General features: G+C 40.9%; 1 protein-coding gene across 1 annotated transcript in view; it reads right to left on the bottom strand.

The window, feature by feature from the left end:
• CLIC5 (chloride intracellular channel 5) overlaps positions 1-14760 on the bottom strand; it is a 178487-nt gene that overhangs the window by 152223 nt on the left and 11504 nt on the right. The window lies entirely within an intron of this gene.

The raw sequence follows: 14760 nt of genomic DNA on the forward strand, positions 1-14760 counted from the left end.
TTCAAAACCTTTGACTGAGATAAAGAAGCCTGTTTTGCTTTGGAATTGATACTTGGGAAGCTCCGGGTGGGGGTAGGCTGGGGATGTTTGCCCTCAGAATGATTTTTCACAAGAGTACGCCAGAAGTGTGTGTTCCTTCACAGCCAGTCAAATGAGGGACCGACTGGCATTCAGGAAATCAACCTGAAAGATCTGGTTGGGAGACTCTGGCAGGTATCTAATCTGCCAGCACTTGGCCTTCCTTCTCTGCTCCAAGGCAATAAGAACAAGACTGGCTATAAAGCCCACCACTGCCAAAACCACGTTCCCAAAGCACACTTCCGACCTTGCAACGCCCCTGTTTGAAACCTTCAGGTTCTCCCTGCCATAGACCAAACACACTCTAAAAGACTTAGCTGCTACTCAAAGGCCTCCTGTGATCCAAGCTGATCCCTGGGTGCAATTTTATTTCTCCATCTCCTCCACTTTCAACCCCCTTATGCATCATCCAAATAATATTATTGATGTTCCCTATAAACGAGTGGTGATTTCCCACCTCCATGCCTTTTACGGACTATTTGTGTCTCACCCACACCCCTGACACCAAATTCATATGTTGAATCCCTAACCACCATTGTGGCTATATTTGTAGTTGAGGTCTCTAAGGAAGTAATTAAGGCTGAATGAGGCCATAGGGTGGCAGCCCGATCCAATAGGTTTACTATGCTTTTAAGAAGAGAACCAGACAGCTTTCTCTTTCTCTTTTATTTCCTGTCTGCAAGCCAGGAGGAAAGTCCTCACCAGAAACTGATCATGCTGGCACGTTGATGGTGAACTTTTAGCCAGAACTGTGAAAAAATAAGTTTCTGTTGCTTCAGCCGTGCCGTCTGTGTGACTTTGTCATGGCCGCCTGAGATGACCAGTGCAATGTCTTGGCATATGCAGTCTGTCTTCACAAAGGGTCCTTTTTGCTGTTACCATTTAGGCCAAACCCTTCAAAGAAATGTTTCCTTTTCTGTAAACTTTTCTCTGATTTTCTTAGCCATTGATAATCTCCTCATCTTCTAAATTCCCAGAGAACATTGTCAGTACTTTTCTTTTCTTTCTTTTTTCTTTTCTTTCTTTCTTTTTTTTTTTTTTTTTTTTTTTTTTTGAGACAGAGTTTCGTCCTTGTCACCCAGGCTGGAGTGTAGTGGCGCCATCTCGGCTCACTGCAACCTCTGCCTCCCAGGTTCAAGCAATGCTCCCACCTCAGCCTCCTGGGTAGCTGGAATTACAGGTGCCCGCCAACATGCCTGGCTAATTTTTCTATTTTTAGTAGAGACGGTGTTTCACTATGTTGGCCAGGCTGGTTTGGAACTCCAGACCTCAGGTGATCTGCCTGCCGCGGCCTCCCAAAGTGCTGGGAAAACAGGGATGAACCACCAAGACTGGCTAATTTTTGTACTTTTAGTAGAGACGGGATTTTGCCATGTTGGCTAGGCTGGTCTCGAACTCCTGACCTCAGGTGATCTGCCCACCTCGGCCTCCCAAAGTGCTGAGATTACAGGCGTGAGCCACTGCACCAGGCCATCAGTACTTTTCTTTTTAAAAATTTCACTTTTTGATTTAATAATAGTTACTTGTAAATACAAAATCTTTCTGAGCTGAAGACCTATGAAGGCAAGAACAGTGTCTTATTCCCCCTCATGTCTCCCATAAGCATCTTGCACAGCATCTCTCACACATGGGAGCTGGTGGCTGTCCTTTACTGAGTGCCTCTCTGTGCTAGGCATGTGTGAGATGTGAGATGTTCAGCTGGAATCCTCACAGTCCATCTGAGAATTACAACACTTACAAGGACGGTGTTGTCTTCTCATTTAAAACATGGTGAAACTCACTGTATGATGCCCTTTGTATGAAGTACCTAGAGTAGCCAAATACAGGGACAGAAAGTAGAATGGTTATTGGCTGGGGCTATGGGAAGAGGTCAATGGTGAAGTGACTGTTTAATAGGTACAGCATTTGAGTTGTGCAAAACAAGAGTTCTCTGGGTGTATGGTAGTGATTGTAGCACAACAGTCTGAGTACACTTGATGCCACCGAACTGTACACTTAAAAATGGTGCAGATGTTAAATTTTATGTATATTTTTACCCCAATATAAAAAATGTTAAAAACTGAGGCACAGAGAAGGAAAGTAATTTGACTAAGATCATCAAACTAGAAAGGGGTCGTGCTTAGATATGAGCCCTGACTGCCCACCTCTCTTGTATGGTTTTGTTTTGGAGGGGATCTTCTTTCCCTGTTACTTAAATGTTGGTGTTTCTCAGGGCTCCACACTTAGCCCTCTTGAATTCTGGGTTCAGAATTGGGAAAAAGTTCCCCTTCTGGACAAATAATGTAGAATAAATTTCCCCCTCCTTGTAGAGCAGCCCTGCAGGCAACTGGCTTCTTGGGTTGACTTGGCTGGATGCCAGAACCGTCTCCACCACCACACCCCCAACAAACTGGCCAGGTACCCTCATATGTGGTACAACCTACACAATTAGTGGTGTGTTGAGCAGCTCATCCCAGCTCACGACAGCCAGCTGTGCCCATCTCTTTCTGACTCCCTGTTCAGTGATGCCATATAGGTAGCTTGAAATCAGCTATGGTGGGAGTACTTACACTACAGAAATCAGTACATGCTAAAGATAGGAGTCCCCCCATACCACAGAGACCAATGTTAATCATTTACTGGCATACCACTATGCACAATGTACATGAAAGCCTTATTGGGGGTCTCTACCTCTTTTGGGGTAACCCTGTTTACATCAGTGACTATAGCTATTATCTCTACAAGTCAATGAGATCTCTATATCTGATCTTGTTTCTCTTTTAAATTTCATACTCATATGCCTTCCTGCCTACTGCACAAATCAGTTTATATAATTCAAGGAATAATAAAATGTTGGAAACACCCCTCACCCCCCAAAAGACAAACCTGCTCCTCCCTAATTTCTACTGTCACAATCCACATGGTCTTGTACATCCAGCTGGGTACAATGCATGTCTCAGAAGTTCTACCTCCTAAATGGTTTTCAAAATGATCCTCATTGCATTTTCTCACTGCTACTCATGTTGATTCAGACTCTTATCATCTGTCCTCAGTGGTATGGTGTTACGTTCTGTCCATCTGAGCCCACTAATTGGTCTGCCTGTGATATGGTTTGGCTGTGTCCCCACACAAATTTCAACTTGAATTGTGTCTCACAGAATTCCCATGTGTTGTGGGAAGGACCCAAGGGGAGGTAATTCAATCATGAGGACTGGTCTTTCCTGTGCTATTCTCATGATAGTGAATAAGTCTCACAAAGTCTGATGGGCTTATCAGGGGTTTCCGCTTTTGCTTATTCCTCATTTTCTCTTGCCACCGCCATGTAAGAAGTGCCTTTTTCCTCCTGCCGTGACTCTGAGTCCTCCCCAGTCATGTGAAACTATAAGTCCAATTAAACCTCTTTTTCTTCCCAGTCTCAGGTTTGTGTTTATCAGCAGCGTGAAAACAGACTAATACAGCTTGCTTCTATCCTCCTTACTGAACCAGAGTTGCTTTTGTGGACAAATGTACTTAAGTCTATTCTGCTTAACTTTTGATGACTCCCCATTACCTACAAGGTAAAATTCAGACTCCTTAGTTTGGCACACAAAACCTTTCACAGCAGGGTGTCAATTTGATTTCAAAAGACAGCCCTGCAGGCAACTGGTTTTTTGGGTTGACCTGGCTGGATGCCAGAACCATCCCCACCCCCCGCCACAAACTAGCCAAGTGCCCTCATATGTGGTATAACCTACACAATTAGTGGTATGTAGAGCAACTTGTCCCAGCTCATGACAGCCAGCTGTGCCCATCTCTTCCTAACTCCCTGCTCTACTGACTCTATTTTATGAACTGCTTATTGATCTCAAATACCCTCACATTACTGCTGCAGCCTGGTCAGCTTCCCCCTCCCCTGTTCCACCTAAATTCCTACATGACCTTTACAACCCAGCTTACATGTTGAGTTGTGAAATCTTTCTGGGCTTTCTCCCTGCCCCTGAAAGATCAATCACTCGTTCTCCACACATTATCACTTTGTATAACCATTGTTTGTGTGTGTGTGTGTGTGTGTGTATATGTCTCTCCCCACCTATATTAAGAACACTTACAAGACTCTTGTTCATTTTTATAATTTCAGTACCTAGCAGAATATCTGGCACAAAGCAGACATGAATTTTAACTATGCAGAGAGATACAAAGATGAAATTAAAATTATTTTTGCTCTTAATGATAAGAAAATTTAGAGGGAATTTTCCATCTCCTGAGCACATGTAATGCATCAGTGATTCAGTTAAGCACTTCACTCTTCATGACAAGTATCTGTGGTGGGTATCATACCACATTCTATAAATAGAGATATTAATAAACAGAGATATTAAGGAATTTCCTCCAAGGCTAAAGAGTTAGTAAACAGCAAATTTGAGATTTGAATTCAATTGTACTTTCAAAGCTTGTGCCTTTCCCACTCCTCTATGATTCAGTTTAACAAAGAAAACCTTTGCGTGAACAAATAGCTGACTCAATGTAATGGAGACAATATCTGGAATATGTGCAAAGTGCCATGGGCACAATTTGGAGGGACCTGCTGAATCTGGGTGACTGGGGACCAGAGAAGTCTTTCATTGTGGAGGTGAACTTGTGTTCTCTGACAGATACTGCAGAGGACTCACTACAACCTTTCCAAACCTACTTGGTATGGTTTCTTGTACTATAAAGGCTGAACAGTGGAAGAAAAAAATCCCAGATTCCCTTGCGGCTAGAGTCTAGGTGTTCCAGATTCCACAAAAAAAAAAAAAAAAAAAAAAAAAAAAAAAACAACAACAAACAACAACAAAAAACGTATAATATGTGACCACAGGTTGGCAGGAAGCTGTGGGGTTTTCTCTAGAACAATCCCAGAGTGTGGTTGAGTGTTTCTCCAGGCTCAACCTGGATGTGCAGCACTTAGGCTTAGTTGGTGTCTACCCCTAACTAGAAATCCTGTGAGTTTCTCAAATCTGTAATAAATCCCTCTCTGCTTAAACTTACTAGAGTGGATTCTCTTGTCCGCCTCTAAGTCCGCTTACCAATGCAAACACTTGTGGAGAATGATCCACTTGCCTCTATCCTTCTGGAGAGATCATCACACGAGTGTGTAGCGTATCTTAGCACTGTGAAGACCAAGGCCACATTGTGTATGGTTGTACACAAATTAGGAATTTGAGTGTACGTGTTAGGGTTTGAAACAGACATGTATTCATGCTATTCCTATTTTTTTGCTTTAGTTTTGTATTTAAATTTATTTGAGAAGCCTGGTATTGTTGCTGTAGGCAGAGTCAATTTGGACTGCAGGAAGTCTTGCCTCTTTCATGTACAAATAGCCTGAAGAATTGAGTGGCAGTGATACGGCTCCTTCTCAGAAAGAGTGATAACAAATTCAATCTGTTGGGACATTCAAGGGAGCTCCCTCCACATGCCAGAACGCATGCCAGGTATTGTGTCGGAAAATTCTATTCCACTGTTCCAAACAAACCTGTGAAGTGGGTATTAATGTCCCATATTTTAGATGAGGAAAAGGAGGCTCCATAAGGTTAAGACACTGCCTACGTTTGCCCGGATTGCATGTAGCCACTGAGACTAAAGCCAGGTTGCACTCAGAGCTGCGAACCCTTCCCATGCTGCCTGTCCGCCTCCCAGAGGGAATGAGGAAGTGAAAGTGTAATGTCCACCCCTCTCACATAAGAATATGGTTGCCTGAGCTTGTCGGGTATTGCTCAATAAATGTTTGGTCAGACCAATGTCCTAGAGATCTTCCTCAATGTTTTCTTGTAGTAGTTTCATAGTTTGAGGTCTTAGATTTCAATCTTTAATCCATTTTGATTGATTTTTGTATATGGTGAGAGATAGAGATCTAGTTTCATTCTTCGGCATATAGATATGTAGTTTTCCCAGCAAAAATTAAAAATAAAAAAAAATTTTAAAAAGAGGGGAGAACACTGACACTAGAGACATCTTTCCAAACCAAATAGCTTCTGTGGTATAATTTAGGAGACATAGTCAGTATCTTTCAGTCTCAAATACAGGGATTCAAATACAGGGATGAAGTAGATCCTGTCCAGGGCCCTGATGACATCAGTATTTTGGTAAGAAGAGCTGAGGCATCCACCGCGATGATTATGCAAGTTGCTTTGCCCTAAATACAGTATGATTACTTATTAAATTTTTCATAAAGAAATCAAACTGACAATTATGGAAATTAATTGTAAAATTATTGAGGTTACTTTTAGGAGATTCTCAATGTAAATACAAGTAAAAATAAACTCTGTCAAAAAAGAGAGTGGGGTGGGAGTGGGGGTGCTAATAGTTGTATGGTGCTTATTTTGTGCCTAGAATTTTACATATGTAAACTCATTTAATCCTCACAGCAATCTAGTGAAGGGTTAACTAGATTGCCCAAGATCACAGACTTAATAAATGACAAAACTAGAATTTGAACCCACACGCTCTTGCTCGAGAGTCTATGCTTTGATCCACTATGCTAAACCTCCTCTCAAAACAGCACAGGATTGGGTAGGACAATGTAATTGCTGAGGCCTGGAGTTTCTTCCCTGATCCTACCTGCCACCCTGGTGCCTGCATCTTTTTTCAGAGCTTAAAGCCTGCTTCCTCCATGAAGCCTTCCTTGAAAAATCCAGTCCTGTTCCATCTCTGCGTGCCTTCAGTGCTTATTCAGTGCTGAGCATTATATTCTCTAGAACCTGATTCCACCAGAACTCTAGCATTAATTCCTAAGTCCTTCATGGTGTGAATACTTCTTCCTGAACCACCTGGTCACAGCCCCACAGAAAAGTGAACCCTCATCTTGGACTGTTTTCCTATCTCTTGCAGTATCTGCACATTAGGTACAGAGTGTGGGTTCTATAAAGATTTATCAACCTGTTGATTTAACATATTAAAGAGAGACATAGGAAGGAATAGGCAATTGTCGAGAGGCTCATTATTGCAGCTATAAAATGTTTATTATGGAATAAGAACTCAACACATTCACAAGAGAATTGCTTAACTTTCACCCTTATAGTTTTGTTTGTTTGTTTTTGTTTTGTTTTGAGATGGAGTCTTGCTCTGTCACCAGGCTGGAGTGCAGTAGCGCAATATCAGCTCGCTGCAACCTCCACCTCCCAGGTTCAAGCAATTCCCCTGCCTCAGTCTCCCAAGTAGCTGGGACTACAGGCATGTGCCATCATGCTTAGCTGATGTTTTTGTTTTAGTAGAGACGGGGTTTCACCATGTTGGCCAGGATGGTCTCGGTCACCTGACCTCGTGATCCGCCCACCTTGGCCTCCCAAAGTGCTGGGAATACAAGCGCGAGCCACCACACCCAGCTGACAAGTTGTTTTGACTGAGAAGAGTGGTCAAGTGCAGGGTCCTGACGTCTGTGTCTTGGTTCCAGGCTTAAAGCTGCATTTGGCCTTAGAGACTAGAGGGGCAACATCCTCAATCCTCAAAGTTTCTGCAGCTTTGATGGTTTCTCTTGGCCAAAGAGAGACTCTTAATGGCCCTGGACGTGGTCATTGGATTTTGACAGCTTTAATGGAGATTTGTAATGGCTGATTGTTTTGACTAAATAGTTAACATTTCAAACCAGTAGATTCATACGAACTTGTATCACAGATGTTCTTTATCAGTGTGAATACTTTTCTCCAGTGGTTTCTTTATTTTGTGGACATGAAAACTCTTCTGTCTCACTAAATCCCATCACTCCACCTTTATATTCAGACAAGAATAAAGACCCAGGGAAGAGCCTGTGACCACAGAACTGATTGGTCTTCAAGCCAGATCTGAACCCAGATTACCCTGCAGTAGCACTGCCCTACAGAATGTTCTGTGATGACCAAAGCTGCCTTTTCCACCACAGTGGCCATTAACCACTTGTAGTTATAGAGCACTTGAGATGTGGCTGGTGTGACTGAGGAGCTGTGTTTCTAATTTTATTTCATTGTAATCCATTTAAATTTAAAGACCCACATGTGCTAATGGCTACCGTTTTGAATAGTGCAGTTCTAGAAGAACCAAGCCAGTTTTAGAGAGTTGCTATTGTAAATATTAAAGATTACTCACCATATTCTTTCCTTTCTTGCCACCACAGAAGAATATAACAAAAATACTTCAGTAGGGTGTAAAAAAAATGCACTCGTGGTCCAACTTTTAACAAAAGGCATTCATGCCAGTTATTTCTTACCACCTTGCATGTTTACTTTGCAGTTGTTACCACTGAAATCTCGGAACATTAGTGTTTCTTAAACAATGTACTGTCTTATTTATTTAAACTGTTGCCATGCTACTGTTGTCCACGGTACCCTATGCATGGAAGCTGACGGCCTCTGACAGGCCCTGCCCTTCTGCTGACCCCCAGGCTCGTGAAGGGAGGCAGAAAGGCACTGCTTGTAAAGCATAAAAGTGGGGCATGCCTTCAAGCCCAATTTTCTAACCTTTGTCCTCACAAGATTGCACAAATCACTTGGTTCCATGCCTGAAACACATGCTTCATGCACAGGGAGAGTCTCTCATATTTTTGAGGGAGTGTTATCCATTTAGGAGCAGAGCTGCTGATCAGCACATTTTCCTAGGTAAGCATCACAATTCATGCACAAATAGATTCTCAACACTTGGGGCTGAGTATGGAAGGCAGCTGGAGAATGGGACTTCATTTTGGCAACAATAAATTCCATTTTCCTATCGTTTTCTAAAGGAATTCATAGAATCATCAGAGGCTTGAATGGTAAGAGGTTAAAGATGAGGTGACATTGCACTTAGACTGTGTCAGTGAACGACTGGCTGAGACATCTGTTTCCTTGTTTTCTCATTGCCGAAAAATGGTATGCTGCCTTTTGCAAAGTCTTTATTTTGCATCTTTATCTTAAAGTGGAAGATAAAGACTTTGAAAAAGACAGCATATCTTTAAAGAGAATGGAAAGAAGGGTCAGAAAGGAACTTTCTGTCAGAAGGCCAAAATATGTTGCTATAGCTGTCATCTCACAATGTCACTTTAATGATTATTATCACTGGATTTTAGTCCAGTTGAACTTTATGACTACATGCCAAACTCCAACTCATTCTTGAACTCAAAAGGGCAATATTTCAGAAGAACAGAGAAGCAACTCAAGATAAATGGAAATCTTAGAGTCAATTGCGACAACCTCCACTTCTGGCCTGACAGAGTAAAAGAAAGATTTACCCTTAACAAATACAACAGTACCAGCAGACAAAGTATATGAAACGATGGTTTTCAGACATTAGGAACAGGATACACAGGACCCAAACATAGCCTGGCAGTCTCTCTGAGTTGAGCAGACAATGGAGTTTGGAGTCTGGAGTTTGGGAAGGTCAAGGCAGATAGAATTTACAGATCTAAATACCAGAGGAGGTGGAGTTCCTGACACAAAGAGAGAACTTAGAAAGCACTCTCGAGATCTGCAGAGGGGTCCCCTTGAGTCTTTGGCTAAGTCCTGATCTGCATGTGCATGTGAGAAAACTATCAAGTATGAGAAAAGAACTAGAGATGCATAAAAGAAACAATCCCAGGATCTTACACAGGGCTGGTAATAATTTGTGTTCCCAGTAGGAAGAATGGAAAGACCTCCTAGTACATAGGGCATTGGGCAGAGTCCTCGGAGGCCATTGCTTTGGTAATGAAACCACATGAGCTGTATAGACTAGGGTGTTTCTGGACACACTCCTACAAAGCTTAAAAGCAAGCCACAAAAGGATTAAATTCATTCTATGTCACTTAACTACATCCCAGAATGAAGCCTGACACTTTTTAAAGGAATACAACAAAATCCAGCATCCAACAAGATAATATTCAGTATGTCTGGCAGCCAAAATATATTACTAGTGTATGTAAATAACTAAGAAAATGCGACACATAACCAAGTGTGAAAAAAATCAATCAATAAATATAAACCCATATATGGCTAAAATGATCAAAATTAGTATATAAGGACATTAAAACTGCCATATAAACATACATCATACATTTAAGAAGGCAGAAGAAAATATGAAGAGAGAATTGACAATAAATTCAATAATTTAAAAAGCAAATAATTTGAAGGAAACAAATTATCAAACTCAGTGACAAAGAAAGCAGTAATCTGAATATCCCTATATCTATTAAATTCACTGAATTTGCAAGGGGAAAAACCTTCCCACCAAGAAATCTCTGGTAAAGATAGTTTTACTAGTGAATTGTGCCAAACCATTGGGGAAGAAATAGTATCACTTGCACAAAAACTCTTTCAGAAAATAGAAGAGGAAACACATTCCCAACTCATTCTAGGTGGGCATTATCCTAATATTAAATCCAGAAGAATAAATTAAAATAAAACTACACCCAAATATTTCTCATGAATATGCAAAAATATTTAACAAAATTGTAGCAAATCAAATCTAGAAACATATCTACAACATTCTACATATCAACAACATATCAACAACATTGTTGTAAATTCAACAACAAAATTGTAGCAAGTCAAATTTAGAAGTCTATAAAATAATAATAAGTCATTACTAAGTGGGGTTTAGCCCAGAAATACAAGATTGGTTTAACATTTGAAAATTAATCAATGTATTTGACATTAAAGGGAAAGAAGGAAGGAAGGAAGGGAGGAAGGGAGGGAGGAAAGGGAAGAAAATAAATCCATATGTTGTACCATATACAAAATAAACTTCAAGTGGATGATAGAACCAGAGCTATAAAAGTTCTGGAAGAAAACAAAAAATCTTTGTGACCTTGGGTTAGACAAACATTTCCTAGATAGCACACAAAAAACACATACCACGGCATTAAAGAATTGATAAATGGGCTTCATCAAAACAAAAAACATCTGCTCTTCAAAAGACACTGTTATGAAAATGAAAAGTCAGGCCATATTTATAAACTATTTGCAAAACATGTATAAAGAAATTGTCTTGACTATATAAAGAGGTTTTAAAATTTAATAAATTTAATAATAATAAGATCAAATACTAAAATAATAAGCAAAATATTTGAATAGGTGCTTCACCGAAGAAGACAAAAGGATGACTAATAAGTACATGAAAAGATGCTCAGCCTAATTAGTCACCAGAAAAATAAAAATTAAAGCTACAATTTCGTGAAATACCATGATATATTTATCAGTATGCTTCAAACTTAAAAAACTGGCAATGCTGAATGCTGGAAAGGCAGTAGCTAGAAATCTCATACAAATTTTGACAGTGACTTTGAAAACAATTTGCAAGGTTTTTTTTTTTTAAGGTTAAACATTCACTAAACTTATAACTAAATAATTACACTTATAAATATTTACCCAAGAGAAATACAAAACATAATCAACACAAAAGCTTATACACAAATGTTTATAGCAGCCTCATTATTAAAAGCCAAAAACTGGAAAAGAATCCAGGTGCCCTCAATTGCAGAATGCATAAAAAAATTGTAGCACAAGACATTCACACAACAGAATACAATTCAGTAATAAAAAGGGATCAACTGCTGATATACGTACCAACGTAGATGAGTTCAAAAGCATTATGAAAGAAAGCACACACACAAGATTACACAGAGTTTAAGTCTATTTATGCAATATGTTTTAAAAGAGAAAACTATCGTAATAGAAAGATCCTTCTAGGAGGCAGGAGGTGTCTGGGAGGGGACTCACAGCAAAGAAGGTAGGACAGAGCCTTTTGAGGTGATGGGAATGTGCCACATCATGATTGCGGTGGTGGTTACATGACTGCATACATTTGTCAAAACTCCCTCAAATACGCACTTAAAATTGTGGACTTTCAATGTATGTAAATTATATCTCCATACAGCTGGCCCCATAAAGCAAGGTACATACTAGGGTATATGGTATTATGCATTGGTGTCACATAAAATGAAAAAAAGGAGAGAATTCCAAATATACAAACTTGTACACATATTTGCTGGAATGCACATAGAATGTCTCAAGGGGCATATTAATGAAATGTGTAGAAAGGACTGCCTCTGAAAATGGAAATGAGGTATTTGAAGGAGTATGGTTGGGGAGCAACTCTATCTTTTGTACTTTTCATACTTAGAACCAGGCAAATAATCAACCCATTTAAGGGGCAGGGGCGGGGGGGACAATGTCAGCTGGGTTCCAAAACCTGCTGCTGCTCAACAGGACTTGAGTCAAAATCCTGTTTCTATGTAGGAGCATCTCTATTTTTTACTCACTATCTCCCCTTTTTCCCATTTACAAAAGCATAGGATGCCTAAGAGTGTGAATTTTCCCTTCTCTGTTTTCTCCCTGACTAACTGGTTTGTCACCAGGACTTGCCATTCACCTCACTCTACCCTAAAGTCAAGTATCAATAGCTGCAGGTACTCGACGATCTTTGCTTGAATACTGACCAAATTTCCCAGAACACACCAAGAAGCTTTCCCTCCAAAAGCAAACTGAACTATCCCCCCCCATAACCAATTTGGTTTAATCAACACATATTTATGAGCCCTGACTATGGACCAGACTTTGTGCTAACTGTGGGGGTACATGGGTGAATAAGATGTAGCTGGAAAGTGCTTTCCTTGTGGAGCTTTCAGTCTTGTAACAGACTAGGGGAGATACACGCTTAACCAGATAATTGTAAAATGAGGTAAGAGGTGCTAAAATGAAGGCAGACACTGAGGGAGAGTACTTAGAATGACCTGAAGGTTCAGAAACAGCTTTCCAGGGAATATGAGTCCAGAAAGACAAGGATTTGACCAGATGAAGGAGAGGAGAAGGTGCTGTAGGCAGAGGTATCAGCATGGGCAAAGCTGGATGGAGCAGAATAGCATCCTATTTGTGGAGAGCTCAGCACTCCTGGGGGACACAGTGAGTGAGGCAGAGCATGGTGGAAGATGGAATTAGAGAAGCCATTAGATTGTTAGGCGCAGAACATGCAAAGGCTTTGTAATGGGATGCTCAAAGGTGAACTTGATCATGTTGGCAATAGAGAAGGTTTACAGCAGGGGAATTGAGTATCCAGGTTGCAATTTCGTTCCAAGGGATGGTCTTTACTCCATTGGGTGAATGAAGGCTAGCTGAGGGTCTCAGGGGTAACTGTTTAGTTCACTTTGACCAACATTTACAGAGTTCCCCCACTGCAACAAGCTCAGTGCCCCCACAGGACACAGAGCTACAGAGATAAGAAACAGGATTCCTTCCTTAAGGAGCTGATAGTCTGGTAAACTACCCTTTAAGAAATGGGAGTCCAAAAAAAATGACCCCTACTGACTAATACTATCTCCCTCTTGATATTCTGATTGGAAGCCACATCCTGGCCAGCTGATATTCTCTCCTGCAGGGTTGACACTGCACCTTTTCTCCTGATCATCACATCTAGTTTGGCTTCCGTGTCTGTTGACAAAACAGTGTTCGGTAAATCATATTAATGCAGAAACACAGAGGCAGGCCCAGGAACAAGGATGCATTGAATTAGTTCTAGCCCAGGCTGCTCCTTGCGGTGTCTAACCCCAATTGCTGTGCAAATCCTCAAGTCCTTTGACTCCAATGTCCCTTTAGAGCTCAACAGGTCAAATAAGCACTCAGAATATTGGCTTTCTGTCCAACTTCAGGATGATGTTAGGAATGTGCCAGGCATTCTAATGAATGCCTGAGAACTAAAGAAATGAAGATACAAACAGTCCAGTAAGTTCTTGGGGAAAATATGGATTCTGAGACTGGTTGCCCATGTCTGGGGGTTCCCATTCAATCCAACTCATTCTTCCTTCAGGAGGATAGTGGGTTGAAGAGTGGCCTTAAAAAGTTATGTCCACCTGGAACCTGAAAATGTGACCTTATTTGGAAAAAGGGTATTTGTAGATGTAATTTAAGCTAAGGATCTTGAGATGAAATCATCCTGAATTAAGGTGGCCCTATATCCAATCCCAAGTCTTTATGAGAGAAGATAAGGGGAAACAGATACAAGAACACCAGGGAGAAGGCCATGTGATGAAGGAGGCAGAGATTGGCGTGATGCAACCACAAGCCAAAGATTGCCAGAAGCCAACAGAATCTAAAAAATACAAGAAAGAACTCTCTCCTAGAGCCTTCGGAGGGAGTGTGGCCCTGACAATACCCTATCTTTAGACTCTGGCATCAAGAACTGTGAGAGAATAAGTTTCTGTTGTTTTAAACCACCATGTTTGTGGTAATTTGTTACAGCAACCCTACAAAGCTGATACAGAGGGCTTGGACTACCACTCTTACTACTGCTGCCAGTTACTGGCCCAAGGCTTCCTCCTCCCTCATTACCCTGGAGATTCCTGGGGGTAACTTATTTCCTCCCTCCTTCCTTCATTCAACCATCATTTTAAGTATGCCATGGACCAAGTATATGAGAATGGAGGCAATAGTTCACAGCTAGGGACATATAAAGACATAAACAAGTAATCATAGCTTTAAATGTTATGGACTGAATTGTATACGTACCCCCCAAATTTGTATGTTGAAATCCTAAACCCTCAGAACGTGGCTGCATTTAGAGATAGGGTCTTTAAAGAGGTGATTAAGTTAAAATGAGGTCGTTAGGGTGAGCCCTAATCCAAAATGACTGGTATTCTTATAAGAGGAGAAGATCAGGACACAGACATGCACAGGGAGAAGACCATGTGAAGACAGAGAGAAAAGATGGTGATCTACAAGCCATGGAGAGATGACTCAGAAGAAACCAACCCTGTCAACACCTTGATCTTGG

The sequence above is a fragment of the Macaca thibetana genome, chromosome 4, assembly GCF_024542745.1.
Source record: "Macaca thibetana thibetana isolate TM-01 chromosome 4, ASM2454274v1, whole genome shotgun sequence".
Lineage (NCBI taxonomy): Eukaryota > Metazoa > Chordata > Mammalia > Primates > Cercopithecidae > Macaca > Macaca thibetana.